At 42.5% G+C, this 27629-nt stretch overlaps 1 long non-coding RNA gene across 2 annotated transcripts in view; it reads left to right on the top strand.

Moving 5' to 3' along the window:
* The window catches only part of LOC139030624 (uncharacterized), a 49161-nt gene that overhangs the window by 4130 nt on the left and 17402 nt on the right, over positions 1–27629 (top strand). For both annotated transcript variants that reach the window (XR_011483016.1, XR_011483015.1), the window contains exons 2-3: positions 3874–3972; positions 18588–18828. This is a non-coding gene — a long non-coding RNA (uncharacterized lncRNA). The remainder of the gene's footprint in view (positions 1–3873; positions 3973–18587; positions 18829–27629) is intronic.

The following is a 27629-nucleotide window of genomic DNA, read 5'->3' as shown; positions in this document are numbered from 1 at the left end:
AGTTGAAATTTGCTAAAAGAGTAGAATTTAAATGGTTTAACAACAAAGAAGACAAATATTTGAGGTGATGGATGTACTAATTCAGTATGTGGTGGGAGGCAAGAATATACAGTAGAGAAAAGAAAGTCTTTTGGATAAGTGGTTGTAGGGGAAAAGGTCAGCTACATGTAAAAGAATGAGAATAGCACATTCTCTATCACCACATATAAAAATAGAATGGATTAAAGACCTAAATGTGAACTATAAAACTCCTGGAAGAAAATATAAGCAGAAAATTCTTTGATGTAAATTGCAATAATATTTTTTTGACTCTGTCTCCTAGAATAACAGAAATAGAAGCAAAAATAAACAAATGGGACCTAATTAAACTTAAAAGCTTTTGCACAGCAAAGGAAACCATAAACAAAATGAAAACAGACCCTCCAGAATGGGAGAAAATATTTGCAAATGATGCAACCGACAAGTGATTAATTTCCAAAATACACAAACAGCCCATACAACTCAATATCAAAAAAACAAACAACCCAATCAAAAAATGGGCAGAAGATTTAAATAGACATTTCTCCAAAGAAGATATACAGATGGCCAACAGGCACATGCAAAGATGTCTGGAGAGGGTATACAGAAAAGGGAATCCTCCTACACTGTTAAAAGTAAAGTAAAGTAAAGTAGCTCACTCATGTCCGACTCTTTGCAACCTCATGGACTGTATCCTACCAGGCTCCTCTGTCCATGGGATTTTCCAGCCAACAGTACTGAAGTGGGTTGCCATTTCCTTCTCCAGGGGATCTTCCTGACCCAGGGATCGAACCTGGGTCTCCAGCATTGCAGACACACGCTTTACCATCTGAACCACCAGGAAGCCCACTGTTAGTGGGAATATATTAATAAATTGGTACAGACAACAAGGACAACAGCATAGAGGTTCCTCCGAAAACTAAAAACAGAGTCACCACGTGATCCAGCAATCCCACTCCTACGTATATATCCAGGAAACACAAAAATGCTAATTTGAAAAGACACATGCATCTTAATGTTCCTGTTGCTGTTGTTCAGCTATTCAGTTGTGTCCGACTCTGCAACCCCATGGACTACAGCACACAAGGCTTTCCTGTCCTTCACCATCACTTGGAGCTTGCTCAAAGTCATGTCCATTGAGTCAGTGATACCATCCAACTATCTCATCCTCTGTCGACTCTTCTCCTCCTGCCCCTCAATCTTTCCCAGCATCAGGATCTTTTCCAATGAGGTGGCTTTTCACATCAGGTGGCCAAAATATCATAGCTTCAACTTCAGCATCAGCCTTTCCAAAAAGTACTCAGGGTTGATTTCCTTTATGATTGACTAGTTTGATCTCTTTGCTGTCCAAGGGACTCTCAAGAGTCTTCTCCAGCACCACAATTCGAAAGCATCAGTTCTTCAGGGCTCAGCCGTCTTTATGGTTCAACCCTAACATCTGTACATGACTACTGGAAAAACCATAGCTTTGACTACGCAAAGCTTTGTCAACAAAGTAATGTCTGCTTTTTAATATGCTGTATTGATTTGTTATAGCTCTTCTTCCAAGGAACAACTGTCTTAATTTCATGGCTGCATCACTGTCCACAGTGATTTTGAAGCCCAAGAAAATAAAGTCCTTCATTGTTTCCATTGCCCCCCCCCCCCATCTATTTGCCATGAAATGATGGGACTGGATGCCATGATTTTAGTTTTTTGAATGTTGAGTTTTAAGCTAATTTTTTTTTCCACTCTCCTTTTCCACCTTTATGGAAAGGCTCTTTAGTTCCTCTTCATTTTCTGCCATTAGGGTGGTGTTATCAGCATATCTGAGGTTATTGATATTTCTCCCGGCAATCTTGATTCCAGCTTGAGCTTCATCCAGCCTGGCATTTCACATGATGTACTCTACATATAAGTTAAATAAACAGGATGACAATATACAGCCTTGACATACTCCTTTCCCAGTTTTGAACCAGTTCATTGTTCCATGTCCCAGTCCTAACTGTTGCTCCTTGACCTGCATACAAGTTTCTCAGGAGGCAGGTAAGGTGGTCTGATATTCCCATTTCTTCAAGAATTTTCCATAGTTTGTTGTGATTCCACACATCAAAGGCTTTACCATAGACAATGAAGTAGAAGATGTTTTTCTGGAATTTGTTTCCTCTATGATCCAAAAAATGTTGGCAATTTGATCTCTGGTTCCTCTTTTCCAAACCCAGCTGTACATCTGTAAGTTTTTCATTCACGTACTGCTACAGCCTACCTTGAAGGATTTTGAGCATAACCATACAGGCATGCGAAATGAACACAACTGTACAGTGGTTTGCACATTCTTTGGCACTGCCCTTCTCTGAGATTGGAATGAAAACTGACCTTTTCCAGTCCTGTAGTCATTGCTGAGTTTTCCAAGTCTGCTGAAATATTGAGTGTAGCACTTTGACTTCTGGGATTTGAAATAACTCAGCTAGAATTCCATCATCTCCACTAACTTTGTTTGTAGTGATGTTTCCTAGGACCTCCCCTTGACTTCACGCTCCAGGATGTCTGGCTCTAGGTGAGTGATCACACCGTCATGGTTATCAGGGTCATTAAGACCTTTTTGTGCAGTTCTATATATTGTTGCCACCTGTTCTTAGTATCTTCTGCTTCTGCTAGGTCCATGCCATTTCTGTCCATTATTGTGCCTATCTTTACATGAAATGTTTCCTTCGTATTTAATTTTCTTGAAGAGACCACTAATCTTTCCCATTCTATTGTTTTCCTCTATCTTTGCATTGCTCACTTAAGAAGGCTTTATCTCTCCTTGCTGTTCTTTGGAACTCTGCATTCAGATGGGTATATCTTTCCTCTTCTCTAATGTCTTTTCCTTCTCTTTTCTCAACTCTCTGTAAGGCCTCCTCAGATAACCTCCTCAGCACTACTTACAATAGCCAAGACATGAAAGCAACCTAAATGCCTGTTGACAGATGAATGGGTGAAGAAGATGTGGATAGCATGTATATGCAATAGAATGTTACTCAGCCATTAAAAAGAATAAAAATAATTCCATCTGCCGCAATGTGGATGGACCTAGAGTTTATCATATTAAGTGAAGTAGGTCAGACAGAAAAAGGCAAACATCATGTGATATCACTTTAGTGAAAATGAAAGTTGCTTAGTCATGTCCGACCCTTTGCAACCCCATGGACTATTAATCCCATGGAATTCTCCAGGCCAGAATACTGGGGTGGGTAGCCTTTCCCTTCTCCAAGGGATCTTCCCAACCCAGGCACTGAACCCAGGTTTCTCACAGTGCAGGTGGATTCTTTACCAGCTGAGCCACAGGGAAGCTCAAGGACACTGGAGTGGGTAGCCTGTCCATTCTCCAGCAGATCTTCCTGAACCAGGAATTGAACCGGGGTCTCCTGCATTGCAGGCAGATTCTTTACCTGCTGAGCTACCAGGGAATCCTGTAATGGAAAAAAATCTGGCAAAAATATATATGTGTATATATATATATATATATATATATATATGATTAAATCACTTTGATGTAACGCCTGAAATTAACACAACATGGTATATCAACTATCAGTTCAGTTCAGTTCAGTTGCTCAGTTGTGTCTGACTCTTTGAGACCCCATGGACTGTAGCACGCCAGGTCTCCCTGTCCATCACCAACTCCAGGAGCCTGCTCAAACACATGTCCATCGAGTCAGTGATGCCATCTAATCATTTCATCCTCTGTCTTCCCTTTCTCCTTCTGCCTTCAATCTTTCCCAGCATCAGGGCCTTTTCCAATGAGTCAGTTCTTTCCATCAGGTGGCCAAAGTACTGGAGTTTCAGCTTCAGCATCGATCTTTCCAATGAATATTCCGGCCTGATTTCCTTTAGGATCGACTGGTTAAATCTTGCAGTCCAAGGCACTCTCAAGAGTCTTCTCCAACATCACAGTTCAAAAGCTTCAAATCAACTATACTTCAATAAAAATAAGTAAGTAAAAACCTTCAGATCATAAAAAAAAAGGTGAGATTATGAATGTTTTAATAGACTTGGTGGTGGGAATATTTTCATAATTAAAATAATAATACTACTATGAATTAAGATTGTATTCACTGAACAATGAAAAATGAATTATGATGAAAAATAGTAGAAAGTTTTCTAGATTTTCACTAGGCCTTTTGTTATGCGTGTGTTCGTGCTAAGTCGCTTCAGTCATGTCCTGTTCGTTGCGACACTATGGACTGTAGCCCACCAGGCTCTTATGCCCATGGGCTACTCCAGGCAAGAATACTGGAGTGGGTTGCCATGCCCTCCTCCAGGGTGTCTGCCTCACCAGGGATCGAACCCCTGTCTTCTTTGGCTTCTGCAATGCAGGTGGATTCTTTTCTGCTAAGCTACCAAGGAAGCCTCAGGCCTTTTGTTACAGAGAACAAATCTGACTCTATATCATATCTGTTTTGTTTTGTTTTACTTTAACTTTTATTTTCTATTGCTTTTGCTTTGAGTTAATAATGTTGCGTACAGCCTGAAATATACAGGACATCTTATTCTCAAGGCTGTGATCTTTAAGATTCCATTCACATAGACGTAAAAGGTTGCAAAACAGAGAATAACATTTGTCTTGTTGGAGATTTATGGAAACTTCATGACCTGACCTTCCCGGACCTCTGCAAGAACAAAGAATTCCTGCACCAAGAAGTCTGCAACAACCAACCTCACCCCTGCCTCACTTGCCTTCAAAATTGCTTTGCTGTAATTCTTCTGGGAGTTTGGGTTTTTTGGAGCAGGAGCCACTCATCTTTTTGGCTGGCCTTGCAATAAACCTTTCTTAGCTCCCAACTTCAATGTTTTGGTTTGTTTGGCCTTACTGTGCAGGAAGCACATGAACTTGTGTTCCTTAACTCTTTCACATTGTAGCCTTTTTTTTTTTTTTTTTTGGTTGTGCCATATCTCTTGCAGTATTTTATTTCCCCATCCAGGGATTGACCCATGCCCCCTCCATTGGGAGCCTGGAGTCTTAACCACTGTACCATCAAGGAAATCTCTCAGTTCTTTTTAGATGTTTCAAAGAATCTCAGAGAAAACAAAATGTATGGATAGTTAATTTTTCAGGTCAGATTCAAGTACACTGTTTATTAATTAACCCATACTCATTGTCTCTCATTAATGAAAATTTAATATTCACCATAAACCAGGAAGTTACATTGTCCTTGTTTATACTGTATATATGAGAAAACTGAACTATAGAAAATTAATTTAAGATTAAACAGCTTTTAAGCTAATAAAATAACACCTAAGAATATAATCAACAGAAATCTTCTAGTTTGACCCCAAATACTAAAATCAACAATTGCGTACAATTATCAAGAAGCATTTCTGTTCCATGGTGGATATCATCAACACTTGCCCTTTCTCCATGAATATAAAGTGAAAGTGAAAGTGAAGTTGCTCAGTCGTGTCCGACCCTTTGCAACCCCATGGACTATAGCCCACCAGGCTTCTCCATCCATGGGTTTCTCCAGGGAAGTATACTGGAATGGGTTGCCATTTTCTTCTCCAGGTGATCTTCCCTACCTAGGGATCGAACCCAGGTTTCCTGCATTGCAGGCAGACTCTTTAACCTCTGAGCCACCAGGAAAACCCTATAATATAAGCCCATGAATATAAGTACTGGACGAATTAAAATGAGTGAAAAAGTTGGCTTAAAGCTCAATATTCAGAAAACTAAGATTGTGGCTTCTGGTTCCATCACTTCATGGGAAATAGATGGGGAAACAGTGGAAATAGTGTCAGACTTTATTTTGGGGGCTCCAAAATCACTGCAGATGGTGATTGCAGCCATGAAATTAAAAGACGCTTACTCCTTGGAAGGAAAGTTGTGACCAACCTGGATAGCATATTTAAAAGTAGAGACATTACTTTGCCAACAAAGGTCCATCTAGTCAAGGCTATGGTTTTTCCAGTAGTCATATATGGATGTGAGAGTTGGACTGTGAAGAAAGCTGAGCCCCGAAGATGCTTTTGAACTGTGGTGTTGGAGAAGACTCTTGAGAGTCCCTTGGACTGCAAGGAGATCCAACTAGTCCATCCTAAGGAGATCAGTCCTGGGTGTTCATTGGAGGGACTGATGTTGAAGCTGAAACTCCAATACTTTGGCCACCTCATGTGAAGAGTTGACTCATTGGAAAAGATCCTAATGCTGGGAGGGATCGGGGGTAGGAGGAGAAGGGGACGACAGAGGATGAGATGGCTGGATGGCATCACTGACTCGATGGACATGGGCTTGGGTGGACTCCGGGAGTTGGTGATGGACAGGCAGGCCTGGCATGCTGTGATTCATGGTGTTGCAAAGAGTCAGACACTACTGAGCCACTGAACTGAACTGAACTGAATTGGCCAGAATATGCCTTCTAAAGAATCCCAGCATAGTACTCAGACTGTCCTTCAGTTTCCACCTGTATTTGGCTTTGCACTTAACATTTCTATGGCCTTGTGCTTTTCTGCCTTAACCTTTTCCTGGGTCAGTGTGACCTTAACTTTACTTACTGCCTCTCTTTCTTCATTTATGACTCAGTACAACCTACCAACTTTGTATATTTGGAATGTACTATCAGCTCATTGTTAGATCCTTGCATACATTATTGTCAGCGTGCAGGGCTCAAAACAATAAGCATTTGCTATGCCATAGTCCTGTGGGTAAGAAGTCTGGAAGTGGCTTAAAAGGGTGCTCCTCAAGGTCTGTCATAAGGCTGCAGTCAAGTGTTGGCTGAGCTTGTAGTCTCACCTGAAGGCTTGATTGAAAATATCCACTTCTAAGTTCACTCATGTGATTTTTGGCAGGATTCAGGCTTCTCAAACTGTTAGATTGGCTGAGAGCCTCAGTTCCTTATAGGCATTGGCCTGGAACCTCTTTCAATTCTTTGCCATGCAGGTCTCTTCATTCTCTACAACAGTTACCAAGTCCAAGCTCACTTTGCTTGCCACACGACAGGACAATAATTCCAAGAGATGAGCTGTTGAGGCAAAGAATACGACTTTATTTAGAAAGCCATCTGACCAAGGAGATGGCAGACTAATGTCTAAAAATGAAAGTGAAAGTCACTAAGTCATGTCCAACTTTTTGCAACCCTATGGACTATAACTATTAACTACATGGAATCCTCCAGGTCAGAACACTGGAGTGGGTAGCCTTTCCCTTCTCCAGGGGATCTTCCCAATCCAGGGCTTGAACCCAGGTCTCCTGCATTGCAGGTGGATTCTTTACCAGCTGAGCAACCAAATAGCCATCTTATAGGAGCCTGGATGCCCGGTTTTTTATAGAACCACAGAGAGAAGTGTTGAAGAGCTAAAGTCGAAGGCAGAATAGAGAGAGAGAGACAATGAGAAAGTAAAGTGAAAAGGGCCATCAGTCTTGCAAAACATCTCTGGGAATGGCCAGCTTCTGGAAGGGATGTTTTCATCTTTTCTTTCTTGCAGCCATTCACAGGTGGGCAGGGTTAGAATATCTCTCTGTGAGCTAAACAATGTCACTTTAATTTAACAGTGAGGCATTGATATTTCAGTCTCTTAGTCGTGTCCAACTCTTTGCAACCCCATGGACTGAAGCATGCCAGACTTCCCTGTCCTTCACTATCTCCCAGAGTTCGCTCAAATTCATGTCTTTGAGTCAGTGATGCTATCTAACCATCTCATCCTCTGCTGCCCTCTTCTTTGCCTTAAATCTTTCCCAGCATCATGGTTTTTTACAGTGAGCCATCTCTTCACATCAGGTGGCCAAAGTATTGGAACTTCAGCATCAGTCCTTCTAAGGAATATTCAGGGTTAATTTCCTTTAGGATTGACTGGTTTGATCTCCTTTCACTCCAAGGGACTCTCAAGAGTCTTCTCCAATACCACAGCTCAAAAGCATCAATTCTTCAGTGTTCAGCCTATGTTATGGTCCAACTCTCCTGTCCATACATGACTAGAGGAAAAACCATAGCACTGACTAAATGAAGCTTTGTTGGCAAAGTAAATGTCTCTGCTTTTTAATATGCTGTCTAGGTTTGTCATAGCTTTTCTCCCAACGAGTAAGTGTCTTTTAATTTCATGGCTATAGTCACCATATGCAGTGATTTTGGAGACTCCCCAAAATAAAGTTTCTCATTGTTTCCATTTTTCCCCCATCTATTTGCCATTAAGTGGTGGTACCAGAAGCCATGATCTTTGTTTTTTGAATGCTGAGTTTGAAGCCAGCTTATTCACTCTTTTCTTTCACTTTCATTAAGAGGTTCTTTAGCTCCTCTTCGCTTTCTGCCATGAGGGTGATGTCATCTGCATATCTGAGGTTATCGATATTTCTCCTGGCAATCTTGATCCCAGATTGTGCTTCATCCAGCCCAGCATTTTGCATGATGTACTCTGCTTATAAGTTAAATAAGCAGGATAACAATATACAGCCTTGACGTACTTCTTTCCCAATTTGGAACCAGTCTATTGTTTCATATCCAGTTCTAATTGTTGCTTCTTGACCTGCATACGGATTTCTCAGGAGGCAGGTAAGGTGGTCTGGTATTCCCATCTCTTCAAGAATTTTCTATAGTTTACTGTAACCCACAGAGTCAAAGGCTTTAGCATAGTCAATGAAGAAGAAGTAGATGTTTTTCTGGAATTCTCTTGCTTTTTCTATGACCCAATGGATGTTGGCAATTTGATATTGGTTCCTCTGCTTTTTCTAAAACCAGCTTGAAGAGTTAGAATTCTCAGTTCATGTAATATTGAAGCCTTGTTTGGAGAATTTTGAGCATTACTTTGCTAGCATGTGAAATGAGTGCAATTGTTCAGTAGTTTGAACATTCTTTGGCATTGCCTTTCTTTGGGATTGGAATGAAAACTGACCTTTCCCAGTCCTGTGGCCACTGCTGACTTTTCCATATTTGCTGGCATATTGAGTGCAGCACTTTCACAGCATCATATTTAGGATTTGAAATAGTTCAGCTGGAATTCCATCACCTCCATTAGCTTTGTTTTTAGGGATGCTTCCTAGGGCTCACTTGACTTTGCACTCCAGGATGTCTGGCTCTAGGTGAGTGAGCACACCATTGTGATTATTTGTGTCATTAGATCTTTTTTGTATAGTTCTTCTGTGTATTCTTGCCATCTCTTCTTGGCGCAGGGTCCTCTGAGGCAGGCCATTATGCATGATTATAATAACAAAAACAATGTAAAGCAAGTCAAAGAAACAGTTCCAACATGGATTCAGAATTGACTCTTCTCTGGCAACACAAAATGGCAGCTAACTTTTGTCTAAACAATAGAACATGGATGTGAGAAAGAGCAGGCCGGATGAAAGTTGCAATCTTTTTGTAACTTATTCTCAGAAGTGACATCCTATCATTTTTGCTGTTTTATGTGTTAGGAGTAGGTCGCCAAGGTCCAAGGTGCACTCAAGGTGAGGGGGCTATCCAAGGGTATAAATAAGGGAGACTTCCCTGGAAGCCCAATGGTTAAAAATCTGCCTTTGCCATGCAAGGGATGCAGGTTTGATCCCTGGTCAGGGAACTAAGATCCTGCATGCCAAGTGCCACTGTTAGGGAGAGCACACTGACTGAAACTGCCCACCCTGGCCAAGTACCATAGTAACCATTTTCATGAGTTACTTTATGACAGGAGGTCCTCGTAAGGAACTAGGAACTAGTAAACCACCACCAACCAGAAGAGTTCGGGAAAGGTCAAAAGGACACACATGTTCAACCACCTCCCAGAATCCTTCTCACTGGCATCCATCTTGGCTGAGTAATGCGTGCACCACCAGGAAGGACTCTGAGTCAGAAGAATTGGCCAAAGACAACCCAGAAACTAATCCCATCACCATAAAACCTGAGACTGTGAGCCACGTGGCAGAGCAGTTCTCCTGGGTTCCCTCACCCTCCTGCTCTCTGCCTGAGCACTCCTTCCCAATAAAATCTCTTGCTTTGTCAGCACATACGTCTCCTCGGACAATTCATTTCTGAGTGTTAGACAAGAGCCCTATTTGGGCCCTGCAAGGGTCCACTTTCCTGCAACACCACAAGCATTAATATGTAAAGAGTCCATGTGCCACAACTAGAGAGTCTGTGCACCTCAATGAAAGATCGTTCATGCCACAACTAAGATCTGATACAGGCAAATAAAATTTTTTTTTTTAAGAAGGTGGAGGGATCACTATGGACCATCTTAGAGGCTACCTAAGAATCTTTTCCTAAATGAAATACTACATTGTTTATTCTTTGGGGATAGAAGGCTAAAGGGACACAAGAACTTTCTGTGTAATTGGAGTAACTCTATGCTTATGGACATGGAACAACAGACTGGTTCCAAACAGGAAAGGGGTACGTCAAGGCTGTATATGGTCATCCTGCTTATTTAACTTATATGCAGAGTACATCATAAGAAACGCTGGGCTGGAGGAAGCACAAGCTGGAATCAAGATTGCCAGGAGAAATATCAATAACCTCAGATATGCAGATGACACCACCCTTATGGCAGAGAGTGAAGAGGAACTAAAAAGCCTAATGAAAGTGAAAGAGGAGAGTGAAAAAGTTGGCTTAAAGCTCAACATTCAGAAAACTAAGATCATGGCATCTGGTCCCATCACTTCATGGGAAATAGATGGGGAAACAGTGGAAACAGTGTCAGACTTTATTTTTTGGGGCTCCAGAATCACTGCAGATGGTGATTGCAGCCATGAAATTAAAAGACACTTACTCCTTGGAAGGAAAGTTATGACCAACCTAGATACCATATTAAAAAGCAGAGACATTACTTTGCCAACAAAGGTTCATCTAGTCAAGGCTATGGTTTTTCCAGTGGTCATATATGGATGTGAGAGTTGGACTGTGAAGAAATCTGAGCACTGAAAAATTGATGCTTTTGAACTGTGGTGTTGGAGAAGACTCTTGAGAGTCCCTTAGATTGCAAGGAGATCCAACCAGTCCATCCTAAAGGAGATCAGTCCTAGATGTTCATTGGAAGGACTGATGTTGAAGCTGAAACTCCAATACTTTGGCCACCTCATGCGAAGAGTTGACTCATTGGAAAAGACCCTGATGCTGAGAGGGCTTGGGGGCAGGAGGAGAAGGGGACGACAGAGGATGAGATGGCTGGATGGCATCACCAGCTTGATGAACTTGAGTTTGGGTGAACTCCAGGAGTTGGTGATGGACAGGGAGGCCTGGCATGCTGCGATTCATGGTGTCGCAAAAAGTTGAACAAAACTGAGCGACTGAACTGAACTGAACTGAACTGCTTAGTTCAGGGAAGCCTGGAAGTATGGCTCCTTGGCCAAGATAAGGATAGACAGTGATACACCTGGTTAACCAGCTGCATAGACTCGTTTTAGTTACCTAGTGCAGAGGATAAAAGACCCCTGGGTAGACCTGTTCCTCTGCATCCCTGAGATTGCTACATCTCGCTCCTGTCTTGGTGGTTCATGGTCCATAGACTAAGAAAGGGCCCTGGGAGCTGTGCCCAGAAGACTCAGCTCTCTCTGGCTGCCTGCACATTTTTATCTCTGCTGTACTACATATTTGCTTTAAAAAATTACCTAAGTATATCCTTCAAAGTCACAGGAACTCTTTCAATGATCCAGTCCCATAGAATTGCTTCAGTTGGGCAGAACTGTGTGCACTTGAGATATTGCTACTATGTCTAAATTCCACTGGTATTCAAGGGGCTTTGGAAACTCTGTTAGCATCACTCAAATCATCTGCAAAGAACCTCATGAAATTCCTTTCCTTAGAATCAATTTTTCTCTTAGAGTTAGACTTCTTTCTGCACTGCGCTTCATGACATTTTGTCTGTTTCTCTCTTTGTACATTACCCTTCTGAGTTTTCTACTGCTGTCAGTCAGTCAGTTCAGTCGCTCAGTCGTGTCTGACTCTTTGCAACCCCATGAATCGCAGCATGGCAGGACTCCCTGTCCATCACCAACTCCCGGAGTTTCCCCAAGCTCATGTCCATGGAGTTGGTGGTGCCATCCAGCCATCTCATCCTCTGTCGTCCCCTTCTCCTCCTGCCCCCAATCCCTCCCAGCATCAGGGTCTTTTCCAACGAGTCAACTCTTCGCATGAGATGGCCAAAAGTATTGGAGTTTCAGCTTCAGCATCAGTCCTTCCAATGAACACCCAGGACTGATCTCATTTAGGATGGACTGGTTGGATCTCCTTGCAGTCCAAGGGACTCTCAAGCATCTTCTCCAACAACATATTTTAAAAGCATCAATTCTTTGGGCTCAGCTTTCTTCACAGTCCAACTCTCACATCCATACATGACCACTGGAAAAACCATAAGAGTGCTTATTGCATTATATTACAATTACTCTCAATTTCTAGCTGCTCCTTGAGTGCAGGAACCCTGAGTTAGTTATATTTGTATTCACAGTGCCTATTGTCTAGCACAGTGCTGTCAAATAGAAATGAAATGTGCACTACATACACAATGTTAAGTTTTCTAGTTGTTGTGTTAAAAAAAATAAAAAGAAACTGGTGAAATTAACAATATATTTCATCTAACTCAATATATTTAAAATGTATTATCAACATGTAATTAATATAAAAATTATTATGAGATATTTTCTTTTTCTTTTCTTTTGAATTTTAGTGTATATATCTTCCATGTACAGCTCATCCTAATTGTATGAAATTCAAATACTTAATAGCCATATGTGACTTGTGGCCACTGAATTAGACAGCACAGGCTAGCACATAAAAGGTGCTCAAGTATCTGTAAGTACATGAAATATCCTCATTTTTTGAGGATTTGTCAAGTGCTATGCCAATTTATTGTTCAAAACTTTACACATATTTTCTCGTTTAATGCACACACCACCTTGAGATGCAGGGATCTTTATCCCCAGTGTGAAAGAGAAAAAGCACTTGTTTTCCTCACCATTATTTACCCAATTCCTAGTTTATTTTTTTAAAGCTATTTATTTTATGAACAAGTGAATGACTATTAAAGAGTGAATATTTGGGCTTAAAAAGGTTAGATAACTTGTGTTAAGTGAGTAATAGAGGCCAAGTTTCAAATCCAGCTCTCTGACTTGACTCCAGAGCTCCTCACTCTTCTTGATGCCTCCTCTATAGATGAAAGAACTGACATGTTAATTAATAACTATCACATTGATAAGAACATGAAACCTAACCAAAAGTATAAGAATCCATCATGTATCACTTATGTGAAGCCCTAGTGGATCAGAAAACTTTTAAAAGTGGGATTATTAAAAAATAAATATTAAGACACATACCATGACATGTGGTGTCATGTGACCAATAAAAAGTGAATCCTAATTGCAACCAACATCATTATATCTATCACTAGAAAGAAAATACCTCTTTTAAACAGCCCTGGAGTTTCTTAGATTGCAACATCCCACAGCCTTGGGCAAAATAAATTCTTGGATGTAATTAAATTTGAAGCAGAGAGAGAGCACTGGTTCACTTACCTGTGTAGCAACTACAAGCAGGCATGATCTTGACAGCCAAAACCAAGACTAAATGACCAGCAGAATCTGTATAAAGATTTCCTATGTGGTTTGACAGACTTTTACTTTAAACTTTTTGGGGGCATGGGAGGAGCAGCTGCTGAAGAAGCTGAAGTTGACAGGTTTTACAAGACCTTCTAGAACTAACACAAAAAAGATGTCCTTTTCCTCACATGAATGCAAAAAGTAGGAAGTCAAGAGATACCTGAAGTAACAGGCAAGTTTGGCCTTGGGGTACAAAATGAAGCAGGGCAAAGTCTAACAGAATATTGTCAAGAAAACATGCTGGTCATGACAAACACCCTTTTGCAATGACACAAGAGATGACTCTACACATGGACATCACCAGATGGTCAATATTGAAACCAGATTGTCTATGATCTTTGCAGCCAAAGATGGAGAAGCTCTATACAGTCAGTAAAACAAAATCTGGAGCTAAGCATGGCTCAGATCATGAGTTGCTTATTGCCAAATTCAGTCCTAAGTTGAAGAAAGTAGGGAAAACCATTAGGCCATTCATGTATGACCTGAATCAAATCCTTTATGATTATAGTAGAGGTAACAAGTAGATTCAAGGGATCAGGTCTAATTGTAACATTGTACAGGAGGCAGTGATCAAAAGAAAAATAAATGCAAGAAGGCAAAGTGGTTGTCAGAGGAGGCTTTAAAATAGCTGAAGAAAGAAGAAAAGTGAAAGGCAAGAGAGAAAGGGAAAGATATACCCAACTGAATGAAGAGTTCCAGTGAATAGCAAGAAGAGATAAATCCTCCTTAAGTGAGCAGTGCAAAGAAATCAAGGAGAACAATAGAATGGGAAAGACTAGAGATCTCTTTGAGAAAATTGGAGATATCAAGGGAACACTTCATTCAAGAATGGGCATGATAAAAGGCAGTAATGGTAAGGACCTAACAGAAGCAGAAGAGATTAAGAAGTGGCAAGAATACACAGAAGTACTGTACAAAAAAGGTCTTAATGACTTGGATAATTATGATGGTGAGGTCATTCATCTAGAGCCAGACATCCTGGGGTATGGAGTCAAATGGGCCTTAGGACGCATTACTATGGACAAAGCTAGTGGAGGTGATGTAATTCCAACTGAGCTATTTCAAATCCTAAAAGATGATGTTGTAACTCACTCAACATGTCAGCATATTTGGAAAACTTAGCAGTGGCTACAGAACTGGAAAAGACAGTTTTCATTACAATCCCAAAAAAGGGCAAGTCAAAGAAAGTTCAAACTACCATACAATTGTGCTCATTTCACATGCCAGCAAGATTGTGCTCAAAATCCTTCAAGCAAGGCTTCAGTAGTACATGAACTGAGAACTTTCAGATGCACAAGCTGGTTTTCAAAGAGGCAAAGGAATCAGAGACCAAATTGCCAACATTCATTAGATCATGGAGAAAGCAAAGGGGTTCTAGAAAAACATCTACATATTGACTACACAAAAGCTCTGGACTATGTCGATCACAACAAACTGTGGAAAATTCTTGAAGAGATGGGAATACCAAACCACCTTATCTGCCTCCTGAGAAACCTGTAGGTAGGTCAAGGAGCAACAGTTAGAACTGGACATGGAACAACAGACTGATTCAAAATTGGGAATGGAGTACATCAAGACTGTATATCATTACTCTGTTTAGTCCTGGTGTTTATTCGCAAGACTCTTCCTGATGAGGGTGAAAGGAGAGTGAAAAAGCTGACTTGAACCTCAACATTCAAAAACCTAAGATCATGTCATCCAGACCCATCATTTCATGGCAAATAGAAGTGGAAAAAGTGGAAGCAGTGAGATTTTATTTACTTTATTGTCCTCCAAAATCACTGTGGACAGTGACTGCAACCAGGAAATTGAAAAACACTTCCTCCTTGGAAGGAAAGCTACGACAAACCTAGGCAGCATATGAAAAAGCAGAGACATCATTTTGCTGACAAAGGTCCCTATCATCAAAGCTATGGTTTTTCCAGTAGTCATGTACAGATGTGAGAGTGGGACCATGAAGAAAGTTGAGCACTGAAGAACTGATGCTTTCAAATTGCGGTGCTGGAGAAGACTCTTGAGAGTCCCTTAGATAGCAAGGTGATCAAACAAGTCAATCCTAAAGGGAATCAACACTGAATATTCACTGGAAGGACTGATGCTGAAGCTGAAACTCCAATACTTGGCCACCTGATGCAAAGAGTCAACTCATTGGAAAAGATCCTGATGCTGGGAAAGATGGAAGACAAAAGGAAAATGGGGTGACAGAAGATGAGATGACTAGACAGCATCACTGACTCAATGGACATGAATTTGAGCAATTTCTGGGAGACAGTGGTGGACAGAGGAGCCTGGCATGCTAGAGTCCATGAAGTTGCAGAAAGTCGGAAATAACTTAGAGGTTGAACAACAACGAAGCTCTGTTGGGTCTTCCTTGCCATGCATAGGCCCCTTGTTGCTGCACGTGGGCTTTTTTCCAGTTGCAGTGAGGGAAGTCTACTCTCTAGTTGCAGTGGGTGGGCTTCTCATTGTAGTGGCTTCTCTTCTTGTGAAGAATTGGCTCTAGAATGTGTGGGCTCAGTAGTTGTGTTGCACCGGCTTAGTTTCCCAGCATGAGGGATCCTAGTTCCCAGACCAGGGATTGAACCCATGTCCCCTGCATTGGCAGGTGGATTCTTAACCACTGGACCACCAGGGATGTCTGCTTTTTCAACTTTTAGAAAAAAATAATTGTATTGAGTATAGTTGATTTACAATGTTATGTTAGTTTCAGATGTACAAAATGATTCAGTTATATATATCCATATATCCATTCTTTTTCAGACTCTTTCCTATACAAGTTATTATAGAATATTGAGTAGAGTTTCCTGTGCTGTACAGTAGTCCTTGTTGGTTATTTATTTTATATATAGGAGTGTGTGTATTTTAGGCCCAAGTTCCTAATTTATCCCTCCCCACCAAGTTTCCCCTTGGGTAAGCATTAGTTTGTTTTTAAAGTCTTTTGAGTCTGTTTCTGTTTTGTAAATAAATTCATTTACTGCTTTTTAAAATTAGACTCCACATATGAGTGATATCATTTGTCTTTATCTGACTTACTTCATTCAGTATGAAAATCTCAAAAAAAAAAAAAAAAAGAAAATCTCTACATCCATCTATGTTGCTGCAAATGCCATTATTTTCTTCTTTTTTATAGCTGAGTAATAGTCCATTTACATAGGTGCCACATCTTCTTTATCTTTTATTTTGTCAATGGACATTTAAGTTGCTTCCATGTCTTGTCTATTGTAAATAGTGCTGCAACGAACATTGGGGTGCATGGATCTTTTTGAATTTTCTTCAGGTATATTCCCAGGAGTGGAATTGCAAGATCATATGGTAATTCTATCTTTACTTTTTCAAGGACCCTACAATCTGTTCTCCATAGTGACTGTAACAATTTACATTCCCACCAGTAGTGTAAGGGGGGTTACCTTTTCTCCACACTGTCACTAGCATTTATTGTTTATAGACTTTTTGCTGAGAGCCCTTCTGACCAGTGTGAGGTGATTAAGCTCATTTTAGTTATAATTTGCATTTATCTGATAACCAGTGATATTGAGTATCTTTTCATGTGCTTTTTGGCCACCTGTATTTCCTCTTTGGAGAAGTATCTGTTTAGATCTTCTGCCCATTTTTTGATTGAGTTGTTCTTTTGTTTTGGGTTTGTTTTTTTGTTTTTTTTCTTTTTACGAAGAGCTGCATGAGCTGATTGCATATTTTGGAGGTTAATCCCTTGTTGGTCACTTCATTTGAAAATATTTTCTCCCATTCTATAGGTTGTCTTTTCATTTTGTTTATGGCTTCCTTACCGTGCAGAAGCTTTTAAATTTAATTAGGTCCCATTTGCTTATTTTTGTTTTTATTTTCATTACTCCAGGAAGTGGATCAAAGAGGACAATGCTGAGATTTATGTCAAGGAGTTTTCTGCCTGTTTTTCTCTAAGAGTGTTATAGTCTCTTGCCTTATATTTGAGTCTCTGATTCATTTTTGAGTTTATTTTTGTGTATGGTGCTAGAGGATGTTCTAATTTCATTCCTTAACAAGTAGCTGTCCTGTTTTCCCAACACCACTTACTGAAGACATTGTCTTTTCTCTTTTGTATATTCTTGCCTCCTTTGTCACAGATTGATTGACTATAAGTGTGTGGGTTGGTTTGATAGGCCTTTGGGAATCTTTGTTGGTTAAGTAGGGGGATATCATTGCCTACTTCCACTCTGACTTCATAGTAGCACCACCCAGTAGTTCTATATCTGGCTAACAGTGTAGCTGCTAGGCACATGTGTCTATTGAAGAACTGAATTTTTAACTTTAATTTTAATTAAATTAAATTTTATTTAATTTTAATTAATTTAAACCTAAATAACTTCATGTGGCTATTTGGCTATATGTTTCTTACTAGATGGTATAGAATTAATAAGATGGGTGGGAAATTCCCACAAGTGGATCTCTCAGTCACTAGGATTCCCACAGGTTTTTGCCAGATAGGATTAAGACCTGGCAAAGCCTGTCAGATGACTTATCTAGTTCCCTTGTGGGTCCCAGGTCCCTTGTGGGTCCTATCTAGGACCAGGCAGCCCTCCTGCCTCCTGATCTTAATTTTTTCAACTTCTAGTGAAGAAGAAAATTTGAAAACTTGCACGCAGCTAAAAATAACCTCATGCTTGTTCTGCTTCTGCAACTTAGCTAGCCCCTTGCAAAGTCATGTAGGTTACATAGTTTGGGGAAGACAGAAGCTTGCAACAGTGCTAGGAGCTGAACTTACCTCACTCACCCTTGTCAGTTACTCAGCCCCTGTAATCCTGTTTAACCATGTTTGTATATAGGTCAGGCATCCCCACTCCCCCACCCCCCCACCCCAGCTGTGTTCTAACCATTGTTCCAGAGTGAGCAGAGACCCTAGTTTGAACTGACCTATCAACAGTCAGCACTGCCCACTAAAGTCTGGTGTTATGCACTGTCTATAAAAACTCTTTAACTTCTTTGTTCGGGGCTCAGAGCTAGAAGTGTTAACTCCTCTGGGCCCCCCAGCATGATAAACCTGAGTTCTCCAATTCTCTGAGTGCGGTGCTTGGTTTCTTCACAGATCGACTTCTGCAACATTTCTGGAGGCATCAGTGAGATTCCAATCATGCTGGCCCCTTGAGCTGCCAGAACAGTGGCTTGACCAGGCCAGAGGGTGGAACTCCAAGACAAATAAGGAGGCGCACCACCTGACGATTTTCCGGGTTCTTTTTCTGACCAGGATTCCAACTCTCCAGATGGCCGAGCCCCAACTGGACTTACTGGAGGGATGGACCAACTGACCAGGAACATAGCCATATAAGGTAAGACCCCGGGGCACAGAACCCAGTCAGGTCCTGTCTCCGGATGGAAGAGGAACTTGACCACCTCCTATGGTCTTCAGTAGGAAGACCACCAGTTAGGGACCTTCCCAGGGAGAGGAGGTACTCTGATAAGCTCTGGCCTGAATGTGTGTGTGAGTGAGTGCCCTGGATCGTCTTTGTTCCAGTGCGATTGTATGGCTTCACAGCCTTTGTGGCTATGGAGTCCAACTGGGCCCTAACCTGTGGTTTCATGATGACCTCATATGGCTCAACACAGTGTCTGTCTCTGGGGGACCCAGTCCCTCCCTGCGAGTCAGATCTGGGTCAGGGGTTTATACAGACCCGTCAAAGCTAAGAGACCCCTAAGTTCCCCCACGCGGATGTGGCCAGATGGGCACCTGAATGATCTCATCTTTTGAGGGGGCACCCACCCTTGTTTGTCTTCACACCACCAACACAGGGCGGGATACACGAGGAGGGGGAACAATTGGTTACTGATTTTATTTAAAATTGTGTTATATCCAAACAGTCCTTTGCCCTAGGGCCCTCCACCAAAATTATTTTCTTAAAATTTTAAAGCTCACTCTCCCTCCTGTCAGCTGCCTCTTTGAGCTAATGTATTGAAAAATTAGGTTTCCCTTGAAAAACTTGCCCCTTTTGCCAGACTGATTTGTATCCCTCTCTCTTGATCCCCTGAGCCAGCCTGTGTGGAGTGGCACACTCTGACGTGCTCCTGCACACTTTTGAATTCTTATTACGAAGCTACCTTCCTTTGTCACCTTTTCCTTCATAATCCCCTGACTCCCCAAGGATTTCAGGCCCTTCACCTAAGCAAGGAGTACCTATACTGCTCTCTCCACCTGCTCAGTGCCCTTGAGATGGTCAGTCACCCCAGACCCTCTCCAGAGCCCAGCCTGAAGTTATTCCTCTATGAATCCCATTACAAGGGATCATCTCCTTTCAGTTCCGACCCCCTGAGGCATTTAGCAATCAAGGCTGTCTTCAAGGAGGCAGGTAACCTTGCTATCTGGGAATACTAGGCCTTCCAGGAGTGGTGACTTTAGTGCTGCCTAGGATATAAGGCCCTAAGACAAGGCCCTTACCATTCACACCGCTCTCCTTCCTGGTCAGAAAGGTAGATTATATTTGTCAACATGATGGGGGTGGGGGGCGCTTTCCTCTAAGCCAATGGTTTAAGATTGTATGCTCTATTGGCTCTCCTCTCCATCATGGGGTACAAGGTGTCATGGAAAAAGGCTCAGATCTGCAAACAGGAGGTCAAGTACCTTGGCTCTGTCATTGAGAGAGGGCATCAGGTGCTGGGACATGAGAGGAAACAAACCATCTGTTCAATACCCGGGGCCAAGTACCAAGAAAGAAGTCTGTGAGTTCCTCAGGGCTGCTGGATTCTGCCGAGTCAGATACCAGGCTTTCCTGAAGTTGCTTAACCATTGTATGAGCCACAGCAGGATCTGGTAAGGACCCCCTAGAGTGGGGGCCTGAACAAGAAAAAGCCTTCAGGGAGATAAAGAGACTCGACCAGCGCTCCAGCATTAGGGCTGCCAGATGTGACACAGGACTTTAACCTCTTCATGCATGAGAAAAATCTCATGGCACTGGGGGTCCTCACACAAACAGCTGAACCATGGCAGCACCTGGTCATGTGTCTGTCCAAACAACTGGACTGTGTGGCCATGGGATGGCTGCCATGGCTCTGGGCATCGGCTGCCACTGTGGTCCTGGTCAGAGAAGCAGATAAGCTCATGGTGGGACAAAATATAAATGCAAAATTTCCCCATTCTGTCACTGTGCTGATGAACAGCCAAGGGCACAAGTAACTGACCAACACCAAGATGACTCACTATCAGGGACTGCTTTGTGAAAACCCACAGGTCCACCTCGAGATTGTGTGGATGCTGAATCCCACCACCTACTTACCTACAGAGGTGGGAACCCTCGATCATAACTGCGAGGAGGTCATAGATGAAATTTTTTCAAGCAGGCCAGACCTGATGGACACTCCCCTCCAGAACCCGGTACTGGAACTATTTACTGATGGAAGAAGTTTCGTCCAGGATGGACAATGCAAGGCAGGCTATGCAATAATGACAACAGATGAGATAGTAAAGGCTGAGGCCTTGCCACAAGGATGGTTGGCACAAGGGGCTGAGCTGTGGGCACAAACCAGGCGCTAAGGCACACTGAAGGAAAACAAGGTAACATTTACACTGTCTCAAGGTACACCTTTGCTGCGTTACATGTTCATGGAGCCATTTATAAAGAAAAGGGACTATTAACAGCAGGGGAAAGGAGATCAAAAACAAAGAAGAAATCCTTCAGCTGTTAGAGGCAGTCTGGAAGCCTTCCCAAGGGGCAGTCATCCATTGCAAAGGCCATCAAAGAGGAACCAAGCAAAGGGAATCAGTTGGCCAACCAGGCAACCAAGGAGGTGGCAACCCAACCGAGTCCCACAGTGGGCCCTAAACCAATCTCTAAGGTCCTCTTGGCACCAGAATTACCTCTGTCCCTGAGATATACCAAGGAAGAAGATCAAAGGGCTTTAGATGAGGGAGGAACAAAAGGAAAAGAGGGCTGGTAGAAGCTTCCAGACCGAAGACTCTTTGTCCCCAGCAATATACAGTCCAACTGGTGAAACAGCACCATGAGACAACTCACTTAGGGAAAACGGTGCTGAAAAGTTTACTGAGTCATTACTATTTCATTCCTAAGTTCCCATCCCTGTGTGCCCAGATCAGTGCTAGATGTGTGACTTGTGTGCAAAACAATGCCACTCAAAGACCAAGACCCAGCCTAGGGGTGCAGATAGTTGGAACACTGCCCTTTAAAGATTTAGAAGTGGACTTTACTGAAGTCAAGCCCTACAGGGGCTATAAGTATTTACTTGTGGTAGTCTGCTCCTATTTGGGATGGGCTGAGACCTACCCCATATACACTGAATGGGCATGACAGGTGGCCAAGGCCCTACTAAGAGACATAATCCAGAGATATGGGCTCCCTCTCTTCATAGGGTCTGACAATGGGCCAACCTTTGTGTCTGAGATAATCCAGACCTTGTCCAAGATACTAGGAGTCAAATGGAAGCTCCATATTGCTTAAGAGCCACAAAGCTTTGGGCAAATTGAGCGCATGAATTGGACCCTCAAGACTACATTAGCTATGATCTGTTAGGAGATCCAGTTACCTTGGGTCAACATGCTACCCCTAGCCTTACTCTGAGCCTGATGCACCCCGAGGTCCTCAGGCTATTCTCCCTTTGAGATCTTATATGGGAGACCACCCCCAGTGATAGGAAAGCTCAAGAGAGACCACCAGCAACTAGATGACCTGGAGATGTCCTGACATCTCCTGACCCTGGGAGAAGTCTTATGCCATATCACCCGAGAAACCTTAGAAAGGAATCCCATTCCTTTTTGCAATTGCATTCATCCCTATCAGTCAGGAGATGAGGTATGGGTTAAAGACTGGAAAAAGGAACCACTTCAACCAGTTTGGACAGGCCCTCATATGGTCATCCTGGCAACCCCTACTGCTGTTAAAGTTACAGGTGTCACCCCTTGGCTCCACCACACCAGAGTCAAGACAGCAGCAGCTCCCCACAATAAGGACATCTGGAAGCTGTTCGAGACTCCAAGAACCCATTCAAGGTCTGGATCCAGAATCAACAGCCCTGCTGTAGTCCCTCTGGGAGCTGACTAGTCAATGCATGGGGATTGAGGATTCTTCAGCCCTGCTCCAGCCACATCCTGTCAACTGGCTGGTCGATGTATGGTGGAAGCTTGAGGATCCAGTTATCAGGATATGAGTGGGCTTCCATTGTCACCCTGGACCCTTCCCTGATCAGCATTACTGCCGTTCTCTTTGCTATAGAACTAGTTTCAACCACACCCCAGGACTGGAATTTGGGTCAGAAGCTGCTATTAACTGTCTGCTATCTCGTCGTAGTTGGGAGTATCATCCCTATTAGGGGCCTGTTGTAATCACTCCCTGGTCAGATATCCCATCCCTCTACCCCACTCCCCACCTTCTGTTCTTTGACTAGGGACATCAGAGAGTCAGGGTTACGATGACACCCTGCTGAAATGGGGCTGGTTATTCCACTGACCTTGATGCTTTCTGTGAGTCAGATACAAAAGGTTGCCTTGACTACAGTCTACCTAGAGGTAGATTGTTAAGTGGAATCAAATGTTTTGTATAATAGCAGTTTATATCCTGCTGAAAGTAAAAGTGAAGTCTGTCAGTCATGTCTGACTCTTTGCAACCCCATGGACTGTAGCCTGCCAGGCTCCTCTGTCCAGGGAATTTTCCAGGCAAGGATACTGGAGTGGGTTGCCATTTTCTTCTCCAGGGGATCTTCCCAACCCAGGGATTGAACCCAGGTCTCCCGCGCTGCACTGCAGGCAGACTCTTTACAGTCTGAGTCACCAGGGAAGCCCATATCCTGCTGAGCTGCAGTGTATTAGCTGAGCTGTAGTGTATTAGAGAGTAAAACAGGCCCCACATGCATTTTATGCATTCACATGACTAGATCAGGTCAGGGGGTCACTTGGACCTTGCTTTACCATACTCACTTCTCTTGCCAAGGAGAGGTAAAGGAAACTTATGTACATAACAAAACAACCTGTTCTATTTGTCAACAAGAAGACCAATATATTTGTTTTGACCCCTGGTTTCCCCCTCAATGAAAATTGGTTAGAAGTTCGCCACCTAGAAGGAAGGCTCCTGATTAACTGAACATAAATTACAAATTTAGAACACCTGGCATTGGTGTACTTTGATGTATGCACTGCTGCTGACAAAAACCCTAATTCTAAATTGCAGGGGTTTCTCATGGGAACAAGAATATGCATTCAATGACAAATATATGTGTAACCTGGCATGCCATAACACTGGGTGTTATGAAGATACCTGGTATTTCTGTTGGGCCTGGGCCTGTGTCAGATGGACAACCTTGGAAAATATACAAGCAACTTGGGAGAATAAGGACAAAGTAGCACTCCTCCAAAAGAGAAATGTTGATCCCACGTGTAAGCTGAGGTCATGTAGCCCAGTCAATTTCACTATTTTCAACCTCAGAGACCCAAAATGGAAAAAGGGTCATCAAATCAACATCTGTATTAATGGGAGAGGTAGTGACTCAAGGACTGTAATGATATTCAGAGCGTTTCTGTTCCACTCCGGATTTCCACACACAGGCGCTTCCATTCCTTTTATGAAGAGATGGAAAGTGGCCCCCTCCTATTTCAGCCAAGACTAAAACTCTGTTTCTGGCCCTAGCAGAGACTATAGCCCAGACTTTGATGGTTACTTCTTGTTATGTGTGGAGGAACTAATATGGCCCTGGGAACTAAAGAATTAGATCCACAAAGACCCTTCAACAATTCAGGTGAATTCAAGAAAACCAGGGTCAGAATTTGGCATTTAAAGACTTCCATAATTGGCAAAAACCAAACAAAAAACCCCAAACTGTCTGACACGGTGGGGCCCATCATTCAATGATCTGGTAGAAAACCTCATTTGTCTTGGCCAAATACAACTACTCATACTTCTAGTTGGTGGGGAAGCCCAAGTTATACAGAGCCTAATCCTCAACCTCTAGCAAGCTTCCCCGATTTAAAGACCCAATGGGATGACTTATCCACTGAAGGACATTGGCCTGCTCCAGAAAGATTATATTGGATTTGTGGAACTAATGCATATTCAGTTTTGCCAGCCAGGTGGTCAGGGTCATGTATACTGGGGACTATCCATCTCTCCTTTTTCCTATTCCCCCTAGCCCAGGGTGAATCACTGGGAGTCCCAGTTTATAAAGAGAGAGGCCCCACTAAAAAGCACAGGTCTCTACAGATTGGAGACTGGAAAGATGACAAATGGCCTCCTGAATGCATAATCCAATACTACAGGCCAGCCACATGGGCAGAAGATGGGTTTTGGGATTACTGAACCCCAATTTACATGCTTAACAGAATTATCTGGCTCCAGGTGGTGACTGAAATTATTACTAATGAAATGGCCAAAGCTCTTAATTTACTGGCAGAACAAACCAGGATGTGGCAACAAACCAGGATGCTATTTATCAAAATTGCCTGACCCTAGATTACTTATTGACTGCAGAAGGGGGCATGTGTGGAAAGTTCAATCTTAGTAACTGTGGCCTACAGATAGATGATAAGGACAAGGTTATAGAAGAAATAACCAGAAATATGACTATCATAGCTCATGTTCCAGTCCAGACCAGAAGGGATGGAATCTTAGAGAGTTATCTGGGGGATGGTTTTCTTATCTAGGAGGATTCAAAACAAACCTCCTCCTCTTTCCTTGTTTCTTGCCATTATTCGTGAGGACAATTTCCAGCCTAGCTGAGGCCATTGCAAACAGGAGAGCCACCACACTCTTCCTAGCACTGAAAAGTTATCAGCCGTTGAGCCAAGAAGATCAAGAGGTTGATGCCTTATAAGCTTTAAGGGTCATCAAGAGGGGAGATTGAAGTGGAAAATTTAAAAACTTGTACCCAGCTAGAAATGATCTCATATTCTGCTTCTGCAACTCAGCTAGCTCCTTGCAAAGTCATGTAGGTTACATAGTTTTGGGAAGACAGAAACTTGCCTCACCCACCCTTGTCAATTACCCAGCCCCTGTAATCCTGCTTAGCCAGGATCCTGCTTATGCTGTAAAGTTCAGGCATCCCCTCTGCTGTGTCCTAACTGCTGTTCCCTCCTGAGTGGAACTCCTAGTTTGAACTGGTCTATTCGGACACGACTGAGCGACTGAACTGAACTGAACTGAACTGAACTGATTAACAGTCAGCACTGCCCACTAAAGTCTGGTGTTATGTACTGTCTATAAAATGTCTGTAACTCCTTTGTTCAGGGCACAGAGCTGAAGTGTTAGCTTCTCAGGGCCTGCTGGCATAATAAACCTGAGTTCTGAAACTCTCCAGGAGCAGTACTTGGTTTCTCAACGGACCGGCTTCAGCAGCACTAAGATGTGGACCCATAACAGCACATGTTCCTGGTTGTAACTTACACATCTGCCTTCAAGCACTTTGCTTTCTGTTATAGGGTGGAATTTGTCATATTGACATCCTATAGAACATTGGTCCATTTCTTTGGTGATATGCTAATTGGACCTGACAAATAGAAACTAATGACCATTCTATAAGACTTAATAAGGATTCCTCTGGTAGCTCAGATGGTAAAGAATCTGCCTGCAATGGAGGAGACCCAGTTTCAGCCTCTGGGTTGGGAAGATCCACTGGAGAAGGGAATGGCTACCCACTCCAAAGACTTAAGAAAGTACACGTATGCCAGAGGATATGAAATAAACCTTGTAAAAAATTCAAGGGCTGGGTACATTAATTATGTTTTGAGTGTCTGGAAGTAGTCTGGTGCAAATTGTACCACTTCCAGAGAAAAACAAAGCTGACTCCATTTGGATCTGTTTCTTTAGCTGTAACCTTTGTATTCTGTTGCTGGTGCTTAGTCATGCTGGCTCTGCACCTTGGTCTAAAAGAATGTTGCCTACAGCGTGAAATGTGCATGATAGCCCATTCTCAAGACTCTGCCTCCCAGGCTTGACCTTTAAAGGCATAATATTTTCCATTCAAATAGAGATAAAATGTTGCAGAACAGAATAACAGTTGTCTTGTCGGAGGCTTACAGGAACAATATAAAAGACCTATGTGGATAGCTGCAAGAATAAAGGATTATCACATCTTCTCTGGGGTATAACCTACACCAAGAAGTCTGCAACAACTAACCTCTCTTATTAATATAAAAGAAGTCTGAATTCTAACTCATGTAAGATGGTTGGGATACTCGCCTGCTATCTTCTCCATTGCTATTCCTTGCCCCAATACCTTGTCTCTCAATTTGAGCTTGGACTCAGTAACACTACCACAAAGAGGCATAGTATTTGATGGGCCTCTGGATGTGTTACCCGAAGCAGTTTATCAAGTAACTCGCAGGACTCCATATCTCTGTGGAGCCTCAGATAAGAGAAAGTTCCCCAGCAGGCCCAGGCTGTGATGCAACCTGCCCTGCTCCTCAGCTCTAGTGGCCCCACAAGCCCATTGGTACAAGGAGTTTCAGTGCTGTCTGAAACCTCTCACAAGCATCTTTTAGGAGAATCCTAGCAAAATCCTCAGCACTATGTCCTCTTTTGTTAGCATGTTTTCTCCATTTGAGAAGACTCTCCTAGGTTGTTACTGTGCCCTGTTCTTAGGACACGAATTGACTATGCAGACTCAACTGCCCAGGAACACAGTGTTATCTGATTCACAAAGCTCTATAATTGAACCAGTGCAGCAGCATTTCACTGTTAAGTGAAAATAGTATGTACATTACCAGCTCACACAGGTCTTAAAGGCATAATTAAAACATAAACGTGAAGCCCAGCATTCTGTCATAACCGCTCCTTCTGTACTAGCTTTCCCTCAGACAGCATGTACGGCCTCATGAGGAGTGAGGAAAGAAAGTAGGGTCCTGATGTACCCTACAGTATTTGGGTACACCCAGATATGGTTTGTACAGTATGCTGACTCCAACAGAAGTATTTTATAGCTCATCTCAGAGATGATACTAAAAGACAGTAATGAAGCCAAAGTCATCATAGCCTGCCACCACGAACAGAGAAGAATCAATACTCTAAATCATTTCTAGTTACTTACACTCCAATATCCCACAGCCAATCCCAACCAAGAATTTGCTCTTGTAGAGGATTCTTGGTTGGGATTAAATGTGGAGCAGAGACAGAAAGTACTGCTTCACTTACCTGTGTAGCAT

The sequence above is a fragment of the Odocoileus virginianus genome, chromosome 23 (assembly GCF_023699985.2).
Source record: "Odocoileus virginianus isolate 20LAN1187 ecotype Illinois chromosome 23, Ovbor_1.2, whole genome shotgun sequence".
Lineage (NCBI taxonomy): Eukaryota > Metazoa > Chordata > Mammalia > Artiodactyla > Cervidae > Odocoileus > Odocoileus virginianus.
This window is presented reverse-complemented; position numbering and strand designations above follow the sequence as displayed.